Genomic DNA, 14,659 nt, shown 5'->3' with positions numbered 1-14,659 from the left:
CTAATGGTTAACTAATGGTTAAAATAGTATAAATTCCAGATAACATAACTGTATGCTCTCTGTTTGTAGTACAGAGTTATCTGCTCTTATGATTGTGAAATCATGTGTTTGTGAGAACATGTCTTTTTTCTCTGACAAACTAATTACCATCTCACAGGGGCAGATAATTCTGTTTTGCAAAGAGACAGAATTGGGTTTAAAGGTTCTGTTATTGCATGTACTAAATATAATATGTTTCTAATCTGTTAAATCATATTTATAAGATTACAGCTGCTGCTGACAACCAGATGTATGTAGCGTTGCATTGAATTCTGCACCTGTTATGATACCACATGATGTGGTGCATTCCCAGGCATGTCTAAGTACGGTATCAGAACAGATGAAAACAATCAGGCACAGATCTTATCTCAAGGAATTGAAATTTTAAACAACTGATTTTGATGGTAAATGCACATATTTTTCACATTTTTTTATAAATATGCATATTCTTCAAATAGATTTTGATAAAACTATGAGGATTACAAGTTTGATAACAACAACAATCGTCTAAATAAAGACAGATCACATGATAACAACAACAATCGTCTAAATAAAGACAGATCACATGATAACAACAACAATCGTCTAAATAAAGACAGATCACATGATAACAACAACAATCGTCTAAATAAAGACAGATCACATGATAACAACAACAATCGTCTAAATAAAGACAGATCACATGATAACAACAAAAATTGTCTAAATAAAGACAGATCACATGACAGCATGTTATTTAGCGTTTATGATATAGAAAACCTTGTGTTATAGGAAATCTGATTGTCTGGAAGATTTACCTCGAATAAATAAAAAAGTCTATTAAAATTAAAATTATTTTTATTTTGTTTTCTTCTTGTAAGACTATGATATTAATTTCAATTTTGTTAGTTGACCTGGTCCAAAGGTGGGGCCCCAAATGGGAAAGCTTGTCAATATTTAGTTTCAAAATGCTACTCTTTCTTAATGCTTCAGTGGATTCAGCCATATTTGGTTGAAATCCATCCAGGTATGAAAGTGGAGATGGGCTTTTTGGTTATTGAAAAGAAGTCTTTTAATTATTTTAACACATTTGATACCTTGACTTGAAAGTGGGTCAGTGTCATTTATGTTAACAAAGTTAACAAATGTTAACAAAGGCCCTACATCCTAGCATGCTACAGGCCTAATATTATCATCCTGGGCCTTTTGGTTATTGAGAAGAATTTGCTTAAGCATTTCAACACAATGGACCCAGTGACCTTGAGAGTTGGTCGAATCTCAGCACCTTGAGCCTTTTAGTTACTGAGAAGAAGTCATTTGAACATTTTAACATATTTAATACTTGTGACCTTGAAAGTGGGTCAATGTCATTCATATTAACAAAGCTGGTAGCCCTTCATCCTAGCATGCTACAGGTGAAATATCATCCTTGGGCTTTTGGTTATTGAAAAAAAGTCATTTAAAGATTTAAAGTTATTTGATTGACCTTCCAAGCAGATCAAGGTCATTCCTATTAACTAGGGGTCAAATCAACTTTCTGAATTTAAGAAATGATTCTCCATTCTCAATGATGTTTCAAACTAAATTTGGTTGAAATTCATTCAAGCATTAAAAAAGAAAGTCCCTAGGAGTTGAATCAACTTTTCTTCTGAAGATCAGAAATGATCCTCCACCCCCAAATGATGTTTCAAATGAAATTTGCTTGAAATTCTTTCACGCGTTAAGAAATAGTAGCATTTTGAAGCACAATATTGACTAACTTTCCCACTTCAGGCTCCACCCGTCCCCAGGTCTCTAGGGGTCAAATCAAGTTTCGGGATTAAAGAAATGATTCTCCACTCTCAATGATGTTTCAGACCAAATTTGGTTAGGGACTTGGGGGCAGGGCATTAAAGGGGAAATTAGACTCAACATAACTCATTTAGAACAAATAGTGTGAACTACTTCTCAATAAGTTTCATTCAGCTGTTTATCATGGATAGAACCTACCATTTCTGAGTTTCCGATACTTTCAAGGAATGTTCAAAATTTGAATTCAAAAACTGATTTAGTCATTGTTTCTGCTATTCTGGAAGTCTCATACGTCCACATTTGTTTAGAACAGTTAATTGACAGTGACTTGGCAAAATTCTTCCTGTTGGGTTTTAAACAAAACTGACATCTGTCCAGTGATGGAGTCATTACATAGCTCACAGACAGTCTATGTTACAGTCAGATTTTGCTAGTTTCACTTTCAGTAGGCTATACTTGATTAAGTATGTTGAATCAACAGCTACGTAAGACACTGAACTCTACCAACTCTGCCTTTCTTTAATATAAAGCTAAAGTATATGTATATCTTATTCCTATAACTTATTCAACAATAAGATTTGGTAGCTTTCTGTTAGTTTGAACTTTTTAAAAATTTTGCCAAGATTTGATCAAAGCGCCAACAGTAGCATTCCATTTTTTTATGACTTCTTCATAGTTTATAATCAAGATCTTGTTTTGACCTTGAAAATCAGATTCATCAGTGTGATATATTTTGAAATATTTAACGCACACAGCAATAGCTTTTTATCGCCTTTTTGTTCAAAATAGATTTATCTTCTCCAAACAGTTTCAGCTTGTATTTTAGCCTTGGCACTGTACACAACATCAGTGTTAACTTCTCTTATCAATTAACACATACAGTTAGATTTATGTAAAATGGAGCAACACCAGAAGGTTAAAACCAACAGAATATTCTCCAGAATAACCAGAATCAGCCAAACAGTTAATAGAAACCATACCAGCATTGCTATTGGCTATCATCACAATTCCAAATTTAGATTTATATTTGTCAATTAAATAGAAGATTTGTGAGCTCAAGGTCTTGGTGTAGTGGGGTATAAGGAAATTTTAACTGTGATATCATGTTACCATCCTTTAGCTTCAAGTGACCTGTATTGAAATCAGGGTCACCTTTTACTACGCTACAGATAAATATTGGGGCAGAATCAATAAGGAAGCTGAGTAAACATCACTGTCATCAAGACGGTGATGAATTTGTTGAAACTAAGGAGTCAGACTATGTGGTTTTTTGATTTGATGTGTTATTTACAAAGTATGTATTGACGACCTCCGCTGAAGTCCAATGAACAGCAATCATGCTGGCCATTGCAGTCTAGGATATACATTATACAGGAAGTAATTGAATGATGTAACACTCACCAATTTTCTCACTTTCTAAAGCTTTCTATATATTATACTTCCACCACTGATGTTGAATTTCATTTGAAAAAGAGAAGAATTTATCACATTGGATCTGTGAATCAGTGGATCTGTCATTCAATCGACAGACATATGATGCAAATTTGGTGAAATAGCAAAACAATTCTTGGGGACAATTTCACTTCCAAATGATAAAATAAATGTTTTAGGTGATTGTAAATGTGACTTTGTATGGATGTAGATAATGGTTTTGGTATATATGAGAAAAACGGAACTGAAAACCTTCATGCCTGATATGTTCAGCGATATCCAAATAGTCTGTTGCTAAGCAAAAGGTTTCATTCCATTTCACGATATATAACTACTAGTCATAATTTTTTTCTGTTTTAAATTGTGTTTATTGGAATGATAAATTGTATGTCATATCATATTATACATCTCAGCACCAATAAAAGATATTACGCAGATTTCCTTTCATTTCATGTACTGTTTATTGTGTCACATGAATACATTCAAGACTATGTATAAAATATGAGACAGAAATTGCTTTCAGGAGATTTATTTTCATGTCGTTAATCTTTATATCATGTACTTTTTTCATCTTTTGTTTACAACAGGGAAAAGAAATATTCTTTTATTTCATCTCCTTCATAGTCAATTTGCTGTGTTTTCTTTGTATAAATTGGAGAAAGATGATGCCTATAGATAGATATTTAATATTTATCAACACCCTACACACACCCCATACCCGCACAGGTGACATGTTACCTTCCATTCCTCATACAAAGCCAGTGACATGTTACCTTCAACCCCTCATACAAAGCCTGTGACATGTTACCTTACATCCCTCATACAAAGCCTGTGACATGTTACCTTCCCTCCCACATACAAAGACTGTGACATGTTACATTCTATCCCTCATACAAAGCCTGTGACATGTTACCTTCAATCCCACATACAAAGACTGTGACATGTTACATTCTATCCCTCATACAAAGCCTGTGACATGTTACCTTCCATCTTTCATACAAAGCCTGTGACATGTTACCTTCCGTCCCTCATACAAAGCCTGTGACATGTTACCTTTCATCCCTCATACAGAGCCTGTGACATGTTACCTTACATCCCTCATACAAAGCCTGTGACATGTTACCTTCCCTCCCACATACAAAGACTGTGACATGTTACATTCTATCCCTCATACAAAGCCTGTGACATGTTACCTTCAATCCCACATACAAAGACTGTGACATGTTACATTCTATCCCTCATACAAAGCCTGTGACATGTTACCTTCCATCTTTCATACAAAGCCTGTGACATGTTACCTTCCGTCCCTCATACAAAGCCTGTGACATGTTACCTTTCATCCCTCATACAGAGCCTGTGACATGTTACCTTCTATCCCTCATACAAAGCCTGTGACATGTTACCTTCAATCCCTCATACAAAGCCTGTGACATGTTACCTTCCATCCCTCATACAAAGCCTGTGACATGTTACCTTCCATCCCTCATACAAAGCCTGTGACATGTTACCTTCCATCCCCCATACAAAGCCTGTGACATGTTACATTCTATCCCTCATACAAAGCCTGTGACATGTTCCATTCTATTCCTCATACAAAGCCTGTGACATGTTACCTTCCATCCCTCAAACAAAGCCTGTGACATGTTACCTTCTATCCCACATACAAAGTCTATGACATGTTACCTTCCATTTTTATTCTATTTTCAACAGGTTTTAAAATTTATTGTCAAACTGCTACACAGTATTACACATTTTTTTTCTAATTTCATATTAAAGTATTGGTTTATTGTTGTCTGACAGTTCTTCTTACAAAAGCTTTATTTTCTAAATGAAATATAGTAATATTTTATATGATACTTTTATAAATATGTTTCAGAAAGTTCAACCAGATTGTATAAATTCAAATGTACGTTGCTGACAAAATCATTCAAATTTTGCTGATATACAAAATGGGCTTCCCTTTAAACTCAATACTTCTATAAATATTCAGCTAAGAGTGTCTAGAAGGAAAATTTCTATAAGGTCATTATGTAACAATTAATTCTATGATGGAAGTGTCAGGCTTTATGTCTTAAATGGCATGATATAATGAGATGTCTTATGCAATCCTTGTAATATCTGTCTGGGGAAGTAGTGGCAATGCTTCCTCAATGACAAGTCAGACAAGCAGCCAAATTATGACATCTATGTAGAGAATAGCACCATCACAGCCATCCTCCATGACATGACAAAAAACGAATGAAATGTCGCGAAGACCTACGATTGAAAAAAAAATTGACAAAACAGTATTAACACTAGAGATTGATCACCTATCTTGTGTGTAGACAGGAAGTTAAGTTAACAAAAGCCTTGTGTAGGAATGAAGAGTTAAGTTAACATCCACCTTATGTTGATAGGAAATGAAGTTAACACCCACCTTATGTTGACAGGAAATTAAGTTAACACCCACCTTATGTTGACAGGAAATTAAGTTAACACCTACCTTATGTTGACAGGAAATAAACAGGAAGTAAAGTTAACACCCACCTTATGTTGACAGGAAATTAAGTTAACACCCACCTTATGTTGACAGGAAGTAAAGTTAAAACCAACCTTATGTTGACAGGAAGTAAAGTTAACACCCACTTTATGTTGACAGGAAGTAAAGTTAACACCCGCCATATGTTGACAGGAAGTAAAGTTAACACCCACCTTATGTTGACAGGAAGTTAGATTAACACCCACCTATGTTGACAGGAAACAAAGTTAACACCCACCCTATGTTGACAGGAAGTAAAGTTAACATCTACCTTATGTTGACAGGAAGTAAAGTTAACACCCACCTTATGTTGACAGGAAATAAAGTTAACACCCGTGTTATGTTGACAGGAAGTAAAGTTAACACCCGTGTTATGTTGACAGGAAATTAAGTTAACACCCACCTTATGTTGACAGGAAGTAAAGTTAACACCAACCTTATGTTGACAGGAAGTAAAGTTAACACCCACCTTATATTGACAGGAAGTAAAGTTAAAACCAACCTTATGTTGACAGGAAGTGAAGATTAATGATGACTTAAATCAATGTGGTTATTTTTAGGAAAATTGATTTCAAATAAGAGATGAGTATACTATACAATTCATCTTCATATATACCCTCATAGAATCTTGATTTAAACAGTGAAGTCATATCAATCTTAATGTTTGTAGCGAATGTTACAGTCACAAAAACAGGCACCTTTCATGTCTCCCTAAAGTCAACTTTTCATGATATACTGGCAATAGAATGATGATCTCTATCAAAGATCCACTAGAATTCATTTGGTCTGTATGTGTTGTCCAATAAATACAATTAAGGTGCGACAAAGGCTAGGACCTATGTTCTGAGAGTGCATGGACATAACACAATCAAGGTATTCCTTCAATGGACGTAGATGGTAAAAAACCAAGAGAAAGCTATTAAGGTCAACCAGCTAGCCAAGGAACACACAGGTCATTGACTAAGTATGCCTTTTTTTTCTCAAATGGACATATACATCCTCCTTTTGATACAAGCCAAATCTAGGAGAAATACTGGTAGTGTTGGTGAAGGTTAATGATTGTTGTTAGTGAAGTACTTTATGCTCAAGGCAGTTGTCTTATGATCTTGTTGAACTGAAATACTAAATAAATTCTTGAATAAGTCTAAGAGACTGTTACACAACCTCCTACTTTCAGTAGAGAAATGGCACGAATATATGACAATGTAATGTTTTTATTGGTCATCTGCAGTACTGGACGAGATTTGGCTTGAAAATATTGGCTTAATAATTGACCAATAGAATTTGGTACAGTTTGCTTTTTCATATTGCAAGCATGGTTGTAATTAACGGATACAGTCAAAAGTTCTGTATATATTAGTAAAATGTTTTGTGTCTGTTAAAAAATTACTATTTTTTAGTTTCAAGCTGTCAATGCCGCCAACTGCTTGTCAAATAATATCTGGTCATTGCCATCAAAATCAAGGGTAATTACATGTTTTAAAGTGTCATTGTGTTAAAAGACCTTAAGATCAATTCTACTGTACAGTTATTACCTCTGTATGTATTTAGACAATGTTCAATGTTATTCTTAAACATTATTTTGACTACATTTCATCCCAAAATTGAATTTGAAACTTTAACATACTGATCAAAAGTAAGGAACTATAAGGTGATTCTAGCATTTGTCACAGTCGTAGCTGGTCATGAAATGGCAACACTGAGGCATTTGTGCTTGCCTATATAGCTTCAAATAATACTATTTTTACATAACAGATAAGTTAACCGTAAACTTAGTTTTTTTTTTCAGTTTAGGAACTGTTTGAACATCATCAGTAGTCTTTTTATTACATATTGGACATAACCTGGGTTATTGTTACCTGATAATAAATTCAGTTGGAGTTCAGGAGCTTAATTGTTCCTTTTTCAACAATATCCAGTTGAGATGCGAGACATTTTATTCCACAGAATCCAACTTAAAAAAAAAAAAATTCTTTAACATTATCCTCTTCAAAAGTTACAAAGTGTCCTTTTCTTCACTGTATCAATTAAGAAATTGATAATTGGTATTAATTATATTATCCATTTGTGAAGGGACAAGTTCTATTCCTACTCCACGTTATTGTGCTTTTGTCCACAAGGACACCTGTACAGCGGAGATTAGTCTTCCTGTGTTAGAACTGCCATTATCCTCACTTCTATCATGGCAGATCTTGCTCGAGGTAACTAAATCAGCTCGCAATTACGCAGTTTTAGCATCGTTACCATGAGGATCTGTACTGGTCATGAAACACTTACCCAATTTTACGTCCACAAGAGGGTTCATGACAGAACAAATCTCTTCCAATTTGTCATTATGGATGTGTTGGTTATTTTTTGTGTCACTGTACATAAACAAGTATTGGGGAACGACAAATGACAATTATGTTTGCTGTGTAAATGGTATGTTGATAAAAACTGATGGTCCCGTACAGGAAATAATCTAATATAGATAAAAATTTATATTTCTTGGTTTCTTCCTGCCATCATTGTGCTTGTCAGTGGTCTTGATAGTTGCCACTTACTGGAGGAAACCCTACAATTAAAGGAATAATCTCCAGCGATATATATATATATATATATATATAAATATATATATATATTTATCCTTTTACATTACACTACACACTAGCTGGTAACTTGCCTATCTCCTATAACAGGCCTTTCATCATTAGGCAGTATCAGCATTAAAGCTGTTTTAATTTAAACTTGCTATGAGGAGAATGTTGGGTTCATCTTTTGCCCTTGGCCTGTAGTCTATTGTCTGTTACCTGTCTGTTATATTAAAAAAATATAAACTTTATTTATTTTACAACAATTGCGAAACAAGTTATTTCAATTTATACTAAACACTCTTGTTGGCCTGGATGTAAGCATGTGGGGGGTCTTATTGTGGGAGGAAACGGAAGTACCCAGGGAAAACCCACGTGGTCAGGCAGGCGCCATGTAGTCACAATCAGCACAATAATGACATAATAAAATGGCCGACCAGCTCCCTCTTATGTTATAGAAGTATACCATCTTGTACTGCTTTACTAGTATGCTTTCAATTTTTGGTTTTTTTTTTTTATCCTGCCATTTTTTTTCTGTCCACATATAAGCTGCACGCCCAGCTTACAACGAAAAAAAAGGTGTGGTTTATAATCCGTAAAATATGGTATACATCCCGCCTAGTCCCTACGATTTAATTGTGTATGATGAATCATAATGAGATTAACAAAATTTCTGAACTTCGACCATTTTGTATTTTAGGGGAAAATATCATTACAATTGTGAGAATCCTTACATTGGTGGGAGCTAAGATCCTTTTCAGACTAATTCTAATAAAGTAGAAGAGATTCAATTTTTCTTATCATTTTTCAAAATAATTCATTATATGAAATATGTTGTTATAAACTGCAAAGTTCAAACAGTCTTCCTGGTGCAATGAACTAATAGAGTTTTTGGATAGTCAGATAGTACAGTGATAACACACTTGTCATTGGCCTTATCCATGTTTTATTTTTAGACTAATTGGAAAAGTAACTTGTAGTCACTGTTTTATATTTAGAAAGTAAAGAGACTGTGCTGCATATGAATGATAGGTAACACAGATGGTGAATCAAGATAAGTTATTCTTTGTGTAGTAAAAGTGAAGATTTTGTCAATGAAATTACCTAGGTTAATGTTAATCAAAGCCTTGATGAAGCTCCATTTTTTAAAAATGAAACAGTGTACTTACAAATAAGTCCTTAGTTTGAAAGTGCCTTGGATCAATAAACATGTGATAGTACAATTTCAATTTACTCTTCTTGCGAAAAAAAGGGTCACTTGGCCATTTTTGGATGAAATGTGAGTAAGAGATTTGGTAAGGTTTTTTGGCTGTTAGAATTTTAATATGTCCTTAACTGTAACTTAGTGCAGATGTAGTAAGAGATTTGGTAAAGTTTTCTGGCTGTTAGAATTTTAATATGTCTTCCTTTGTATATCTTATTGTCACAGTTAGTAATTGAACATGATCAGTATTTAAACCAAACATATTTTACTCAGATAATAGGTCAATATGATAGTGAGTTGTTAAACAGTTTTCATTTTCTGTTCTTGACTAGCTAAATATTTTAGAATCGATTTGAATATGAAACTTTTTATTTGTTATCACTTGGTAATTGTTTTCTATAATCTGTGATAATGAATTTATTTGACTTTAAATTGTTCGCAATCTTCATTGGTAAATAATCTTTTAAATTGTTGTTTGACTATCTTTCTAATCTGTTCTAGCAAATAAGTTGATAATTTAATATTTGACTACATCTAGATCTGTGTTAGAAAATAAGCTCATAATTTACTGTTTGACTCTCCTTCTAACCTGTTCTAGCAAATAAGTTGATAATCTAATATTTGACTATTATCCAGATCTGTGCTAGCCAATAAGCTGAAAATTTATGGTTAGACTCTTTTCTAATCTGTGCTAGCTACAAATAAGTTGATAATTTACTGGTTGACTCTCTTTCTAATCTGTGTTGGCTACAAATAAGCTGATAATTGCTTGACTACATCTAGTAGGTGTTAGAAAATAAGCTGATTATTTACTATTTGACTCTCATCCAGAATTGTGTTAATAAATAAGTTGATAATTTACTGTTTAACTCTCTTTCTAATCTGTGCTGGTTACACATAAGCTGATAATTGATTGTGTGACTATCATCCAGAACTGTGCTAGAAAATAAGCTTATAATTTAATATGTAAGCAAATAAGTTGATTATTTGCTATTTGACTCCCTTTCTAATCTATTCTAGCAAATAAGCTGATAATTTACCATTTGACTGTTCCTGATCTGTATTATTTCAAATAAGCTGATAATCTACTGTTTGACTCTGTTCAGGATTTGTATTAGTAAATAAGCTGATAATTAAATGTTTGACTGTTTCAGATCTGTGTTAGAAAATAAGCTGATAATTAAATGTCTGACTCTGTTTCAGAACTGTGTTAGTAAATAAGGTGATAGTGTAAAGTTTGACTTTGTTCCTGATCTGCCTTATTTTAATTAACCAATACTTTACTGTTTGTGTCTGTTCCTGAACTGTATTATTTCAAATAAGCTGATAATCTACTGTTTGACTCTGTTCAGGATTTGTATTAGTAAATAAGCTGATAATTAAATGTTTGACTCTGTTTCAGATCTGTGTTAGAAAATAAGCTGATAATTAAATGTCTGACTCTGTTTCAGAACTGTGTTAGTAAATAAGGTGATAGTGTAAAGTTTGACTTTGTTCCTGATCTGCCTTATTTTAATTAACCCAATACTTCACTGTTTGTGTCTGTTCCTGAACTGTGCTATCAAATAAGCTGATAATTTACTGTTTGACTGTTCCTGATCTGTATTATTTCAAATAAGCTGATGATTTACTGTTTGACTTCATCACTAATCTATTTCAGTAAATAAGGTGCTAAGTAATTACATTACTGACTTATTGTTATTTTGAAATTGATTTTTCCGGTGACTGTCACATTACTCAGACAAAGATAAAGTAACAAATAAATTTTGATACACATAACACATACATCATACATATTCTACCAACGTGATATCAAATGTCTCGGAAAATCTTCGTAAAACTACTCCAGCCTCTGTATACTTACATTCATTTGGAGAACAATATCATCCTGCGACTTTCTTAGTCAGCCAGATCCACAGGTTTATGTGAAAGATCATTAAACCAGACACTATAAATCCTTAGCTTACATGCTTACTGAGCCACACTTTTTAGAAACATATGAAACACACTGTCTGGTCAGTTGATGGTCAGTTGATGGTCAGATCTCTTGGTTTCCTTAATTTGATACTTGTTATAGTTTAATAATTTTGAATATGATATAATTTTTTCATAGCTTATGGAAAATTGAATAATATACGTTGTGATCTTGTTATTTTTTCCTATCAGGATGAATATTTTTTTGACATTTTCTTTTTTTGGAAAGGATTAAATTTGTCCAGAAAATGGTATGAGTAGGCTGTGATTATTCCAGATTGGACAAAGTTCTGATACTATTCTAGACCAAGATAACCTGGGAGGAAATATTAATGGCAAGCACTGGTAGCTGTGTAGTGAGCTTCGCTATCCTGACCAGCCCTTTAATCCAGTGTTTGCTACCACTGTCGCCCAGGCTTTTACGAGGCACTACTCTCTGGTATTCCTGTTCTGTTCAGTATGGCAATGTGGTCACACTGATGACTGCATGCCACAAGTGTTACTAGGGATGTGATTCCATACTCGGCTGTCATTGGTGATCATACTGCTTCCCTAGCAACCATTGGTTAAGCAGTGGTGTGTGTGATATTGAACATTGTAGTACAAACGTTAAGCTGACTGGTGTTGCTGCTCTTTACGCATTGTTTAACACAACAGTGGAAGAGCGACACATACAATTTCAGCCTTTGTAAAAGGTTTAACAGATCCTACAGACAAATTAGGAGTTTTCTACCCATAAGCACTTAATTATACGTGCATAGTTCTAGATATCTAACCAGATTTCTGTAAAGTTTCATCAAGACAACAACCTTAACACAAATGTTATTTCCTCAATGTTTCTAACTGTTTGACCTTTTCTGTATTTGATATTACAAGTGATAAGCTACTTTGCCTTTGTTTTGATATTATCTGAATCATGCCATCAGTTTTCCATTCCTTTTTTCTTTATCAGTATCTTGTTAGCCATTTTGTTTTAATGGAGACAGGGTGATGCAGTTATTATGGAGTTATTCAGATTATTTGAAGGAGAGGATGGGTGAAGCTAAGGATTGGGAAAGCAGAATTTGAGTGAAGTCCTACATTGCTTGCAGTTTTACATGTAAGTAAAATAGGGAAAAGAATCAAAAGCAGTTGACTACAAAAGCAGACTGATGGGCTTGTATTTATCTTTTTCTGAAGCTGTTTCCTCTGTCCGTGAGTAATGATAAAACCTACGCTGTATGATTCAGAAACAGTTACACTTCCATAAGATAGATCTCTGATAACGCTACACAAGACAACAGATCAGTCCCTGTCAGGCTTGATCTATATATCTATCTTCTGAATTTTCTCCGCATGTATGATTCACAATCAATGACAGGTTTTTGCCTGGAACACCTGATATATCGTTGTCATATGTTCTTAACTATAGATGAACACTTTGAAATCTTTTGGTGTATAAGTAAACCGTTACAGATTTGTAATCACTGCAGATACATCATATGTTAGGAATTTTATAACAGGAACAATTGAACGGTTGACAAATTTTTATCATTTCTATTTTAAAATGACAGAACATTAATGTTTCTCAGCAGTCATTGCCAGGAAACATGCATCATGTTGTCAATGCTGATGACCAAAATTATAATCCGACACAATTTATTCAAAATTTACCTGTTAAGAATCATGGAATTCATTCTTCATACAGGAGTAATGGGTTGCCCCTGTGGAAATATATCAAGGATTGACTGTAAATTGTTGATAAAACTGTACAAAATTTTTTAAGTTATGATTTTTTTCTAGCTGACTAAACAATAATCAACAACATTTTTGCTGGATCCATGTCCATAACTTGCTGCTTCACCAACATTTATGTTCAGTTTTTTGCTTTACTTACTACAGTGCAAAAGGTGGAGCATTAGATGCTAGGTATTGAACTTTATTTTCCATTTATACAGAGTTATTGCCCTTTGTGTATTGATACCAAAGTGTGTCTAGGACCTAACTTCCATGCCATTTCACTTAACATATCTTCTCCGAACACACTCTACCAATACATGTTAAAGTCTGACGGAATAAAGTAAATGCTGAATTAGATTATCATTTGCCAATTTTTTTACTGTTTAGTCGATATTTCCATCTTTCTGTCAATATAGCTGTCTGCCTGCAGACTTTATCTATTATCTTCCAATCACTGACTGTAAATCATTGTGTCTACATTTGGTGTTATGGACACTTCGTTCCAGTGCCATAGGTATTTACATTTTATTATATCCTCTTTGAATGATGGAAGCCCTCTTGTTCATTGCATGGCAACCAGTTAAAGAATTTAAAAATATTATGTCAATTTGAAATTTAGCAGGAAAATGAAAAATCAGCTGTAAAGAAATGAAAACAATAAATGGGAAATATTGTTTACGTACAAAACTTGAAACAATAATTGAATTTCAAATACTTCAATTGATAAAAGGATAAAAAGGAATGTTTTTCTGTTTTCAAACTCGGTGTGCTACAGCCACAATCTCATTGATCTGACATCCTAATTATACCTACTAAAGTTTTAGAAGCGTAAGATAAAATTGAGAAGCAATTAATCAATATTAAAGTTCATATTTTATACTGGATGTGGTTGTGTTGAAAGAGAGTGTCTAGATATTACAGAAAAACTACAACAGGTACTTGTTTTTGACAGATCAACACTGTAAATTAAAGCAATATTACTGATATTGGAAGAGATTTGAAAACAGACTAAATTTGAAAATATGTTTATAGTTGAGGTTTATAGTCAATTGAACTGATATTTGCATTAAGTAAGTGATTATGGTATGTCTGTCAGGATTTTTAACATTAGACATAATATTTCAGAAGTGGATGAAAGATATGATTGGAAATGTGAAAGTTTTAACTGATTGATTCACTGTCTTGGTAATGATGTTACAGGCTGGATTTGCATGTTTCTATACCATTATCTCCAGTTTGTTGTTGTTGTAATGTCAGTTACTGTTATATAGTTTTATAAGTCTTGTATCTTTCGGGACCTGAAACTCGGAAGTCGTAATTCTATAGTATCATTACAGAGCAATTCATTAACAGAGATGTCACTGTTTAAGATTCAAAGCCTGCTGTTTCAACAGGATGAAAACAAAAACTTTGATATCAAATTGTGAGTAACAT

The sequence above is a fragment of the Ylistrum balloti genome, unplaced genomic scaffold, assembly GCF_031769215.1.
Source record: "Ylistrum balloti isolate Yb309-2 unplaced genomic scaffold, AGI_CSIRO_Ybal_v1 Utg369732, whole genome shotgun sequence".
Lineage (NCBI taxonomy): Eukaryota > Metazoa > Mollusca > Bivalvia > Pectinida > Pectinidae > Ylistrum > Ylistrum balloti.
Note: the sequence above shows the minus strand (reverse complement) of the source record.